Source organism: Prinia subflava, chromosome 4 (assembly GCF_021018805.1).
Source record: "Prinia subflava isolate CZ2003 ecotype Zambia chromosome 4, Cam_Psub_1.2, whole genome shotgun sequence".
Classification (NCBI taxonomy): domain Eukaryota; kingdom Metazoa; phylum Chordata; class Aves; order Passeriformes; family Cisticolidae; genus Prinia; species Prinia subflava.
In genome coordinates, this window is record NC_086250.1 from 10023159 (window position 1) to 10027669 (window position 4511).

A 4511-nucleotide genomic window follows, 5' to 3' on the forward strand; every position below is an offset into this window, starting at 1 on the left:
TCCGGGCACGGCTCCTCCTCCGGCCGCGGGGCTCGGGGCTCCCGGGGCTCCGGGCACGGCTCCTCCTCCGGCCGAGGGACTCGGGGCTCCCGGGGCTCCGGGCACGGCTCCTCCTCCGGCCGCGGGGCTCGGGGCTCCCGGGGCTCCGGGCACGGCTCCTCCTCCGGCCGCGGGGCTCGGGGCTCCGCGCTGCCGCCGCGCCCCGCTCCGCGCCGCGCCCCCCGCGCACGCACAGACACACGGACACACGGACACACAGACACGCGGGAGAGGGAGCGGTGCGAGCAGGCACGCACGGTGTCACACGCGGGGAGAGGGCACACGCAGGCACCGCACGGGGACACACAGACACAGACACGCACGCCGCGCCAGCGCCGACACGCTCGGCTACAGAGGGATGCGCGCTCCCGCCGACGGGGGATGCTCGCCCCACCTCTCCCCCCGCCGCGGAGGACGCAGCAGCCCCAGCCCAGGGGCGCCGGCGTTTGGGGGGAGAGCCCCGGGGGGAAGTGGCTGCGGGATCAGCTCTCCGGCCAGGAGCTTCGCAACAGCTGCTCCAAAGGGCGGCACCGCCGCCGCCCTTCTCTCGCTCACCTCTCCCCCCTGGAATCCTGCCCTTGTCCCTTCAGGCAAAACCCTCCGGGGGCTGTCCAGCACCGCCGGCTCCGGGCAGGGCTCGGAGCCCAGCCGTGGGACCGGGCTGACCTCGGTGCTGTTCCCGTCCCTGCCGCAGGCTGGAGTTGACCTTGAGGCAGTCACTCCATGCCTGTGGCTCGCGGACCTCCATTTATAAATGTCATTGCCATGATGCAAGCACGACGGTGGCATCGGACCGTCCACAGATGGAGACAACCTGGCACGGTAAACAGGGCAACCGGGGAAGGACACAGGTAAATGCAGTTTCTCTCCCCATTTGGGGTGGATCGCGTTCGCCTCTTTTCCCACATACCAAACACGTGAGCTTGCTCTTTTTTTTTTTTTTTTTTTTTTTTTTTTTTTTTTTTTTTCTTCTTCTTCTTGTCCACCACCACACAGTCAGCACTAAGTCCCTCCAAAATCACAATCTGCGTTTCACAAGCAATCAGACTACCAGCTCTTTTGGCTTTAGAAACCTGTGGCTCGCCCGGTCCCTGTCACGCTAGGCATTTGAAAGCGCAGATAAACTCACGACACCGTACTTTCTCCTGAAACAACCCGAAAATGGGGCTAACAGGTGACTCTGCTTCCATCCTTCCCAGGACAGAAGTCTGTCTTTCCCTTGAAAGCCCTTTGTCGGTGCTAAATGTTATTAACCAAGCTTTTATCATCGCAGCATCTGATGCCTTTGCTGGCTGCAAGCCATGTGCTTAGCCTACACCATCTCTTAGCAGCACGGACCTAGAGGAAAACATTCCCCTTTTTACCCCTCCTTCCTCCCAGTCCCTCCTAACTAGCTGGACATTCCTGGTTCATGCTCTGGACATTTTGACCAGCTGACTTTGGCTGCTTTCTTCGGCTCTGTTCTCAGAAAGGAGGTGAATATAATTTAAATGTCACTTAACCCCCTTTCCCTTCTTACTCATTAGCATTGAAGACGGCTGTTGCAAAAGAAAGCTTTTTTTTTTTTTTTTTCATTTATGGGGAGATGGCTGTCACACGAGGAAGCGTATTTTTGTTTAATATTAAACATAATCGGGGTATGGCAGCCAGATGAAAAAGACTTTGCTGGAGAATATCTCTATTATTTGAAAAAAAAAAAAAAAAGAAACGATGTTTGCTTTTGTAACAGTAAAATGCTTCTTGCTGAAATTTCTTTTTCAATTATTACAATGAATTATTCATTCCCGGGATTACTTGAATCATAATTATGATTTATTAATTCACAGGGTTAACTATTGAGAAGTCCCTTCAAAACAGCTTTCGTGGGGGGATGGGGAAGCTTCCGAGGTTTCCAAGAGGACACACAGGGCATGTCTACACGACGGAGCTCACGCTGGGTTTGAAGGAGCAAGCTTCAGCCAGCAGAGCAGGGACAGCGTGGAGCTCCAGCTCGGTTTGCAGGACCATTTTGCAGCCCACGCAGACATTCCCTGCCGCCACAGCTCTGGGCTCCCCGTTACCTGGGTAAGCAGTGCTCCAGGCAGCCAAGGAGCTCCCTGCATCCCATCACAGCCCATGGCATCCCTTCCCATGGCATCCCTTCCCATGGCATCCCTTCCCATGGCATCCCTTCCCATCGCATCCCTTCCCATCGCATCCCTTCCCATGGCATCCCTCCCCAGCCTCCAGCCACAGCGGGCTCCGAGCGGGCTCTCAGGCTGCTCTGCACCCCTGGGCTCGCTGCGGCCTCTCTGTCCTTGCCCAGGCTCGGTGCTAAAGCCTTGCAGGGCTCCACACGGCTCCTTTGGGCACGCAGCCTGTTCCCGAGCCCCCCGCACGCCGTGCCTGTGCAGCCACACCCCTCGCTGCTATATTGAGAGGCACTGCCAGCTGCCACAGCTCAGCCTCCTGCTGATCCTGCACTTCCCCATGGCACACAGTTGGCAGGGTTGGAGACAAGGGAGATGTCGGGAGGGACAAGAGCAGTGTCCCCAAAAGCCACAGTGCTGCACCATAACGCTCCCTGGAGAGAGATTTGGGTGCTGGCTTGGAAGCCAACACCACGAGGCCAGTGCCACCTCAGGGTGCCACGGAGCTCCTCTTTGAGGCAGTGGCTGCGGTCACATCTCCAAGCTCAGGTCTAGCATCTCGCTGTGCTTCAAGAGTTTAAGATGACCACATCCTCCTGCAGGCTGTATTGGTCATTTATGCCAAGGTGCACAAAAATCCCTTCAGAGATTCGTGGGGAAATCGTTCTGACTAGCACAGGACACCCAGCTCTGGGCTCTCATCCATCTCCAAAAACTGGAGGGACATTTTCCTTCCAGGCCTGGTCCATACAGGCACTGACAATCTGCAGCACAGGAGCTCAGTTTCAACCATTCCCTGGGATGCACCCCCAAAAGTGGCTCAGCATTTTGGGTAACATGGCCATGCTTTGGATTTCCTTTAGTTCCCTTTTGCAGAATTTGATGTGATCAGTACTGCAGCTGCCAAAAGTTGTGTCTGTGTAGCATGAGGAAAGCCAAACCTCACTCTAAAACTGAGATATTCCAAGTAGGAATCCAGGTTTGAGGCTAGGGCATGCAAAACTTCTTAGCCACTCCCTTGTCTTCCTGCATTTCCCAGTTACCTCCTGGTCTCCTGAACTTCCCAATTCCCTCCTCCACGGCTCCTGTGCTACCCCTATCTTCTGCTTCCTACATTCAGGTACTTTTTCCAGTTATGGAGCTTCTCATCCCTATAACCCTATAACTAGAGTTTCTTCACTTGCTTGCATCCAAGTGGCAAAATGCATTTCATATCCCTTTTCCAAAACTCCTTTTAGGGCTCCAGTAAATGCTGGAGATGCTGGCTGACCACTGGGCCTTCAGCAGAACAGCTTGACATGCTTTGCTCATGTGACATCTTGTAACACTCACCCCCACCAAATGAAGAAACAAGAACTCCTTCCATACCTGCAGTATGTTTTGGTGATCAATGCGTCTCTAAAATCATCCATCAACACCTTCGTGCACAGCCTGGGAGGCACAACAGAACCTCCCACAGGCTGGAGGCCCTGGGGTAGGATTCCTTTCCCAGGAGCCAAAATATTCCACACATCAAACAAATCCCCACAGTCTAAAAAGAGCAATAGACAGGGAAAATAAAAAAAATAAAAATGCAATAGCTGGCAGAGCATCCCCATTTGAAATGGTAATTTACACTTATGCACAGTACCAATTACAGCCAACTTCATACTTCCCTTCTTACTCAGAGCCATAAATCCATAAATGAGAGTGCTGAACAGGGGAGGGAAGCAGAATTAGCTTTAGCCCTGGAGCTGCTGTTAGGCATACCACTCGGAAGCAGGCGTTCTCCTGGTTTGTTCTCTCATGAGAAGGCAGGAGACACCTGAAGGATGTTTATTAACATCCTTCCAGGCATCGGAGAATCAGCTGCTGCAGCATCAAATGTTCGTGGTCAGATCCCTGAGTGCCTTCAGCCTCTTTATTCTAGCCCCAGTGAAGGCCTGGGTTTGAAACATTGCTCTGCATCTCACAGAATGCCAGACTCAGGATAGGAAAGAGCAGAGATTTCACTGTACATGGGCAATGAAACCTTGGCTTTCCTATTGTGTTTTACACTCTAAGAGGGAAGAAAATACACAAAGAATTCTCAATTCGTGTAACTGCAGATCTCAAAGCACCAGAAGGCAACAAGGTGAGGACGGTTGGGGCATCTAACAATACCCACATACCCATCATGAGTTCATGCATCACCACAAAGAGCAGGGATAAAAGAATGCCAGTTTTCTCCAAACAGATGTAACCCTGATTATTCTCTGATAAGAAACCATCTATCCCAGCCCTAGAATCATGGAATGGCCAGGGTTGGAAGGGATCTTAAAGACCATCCTTTTCCAAACCCCTGCCATGGTCAGGGGCACATGT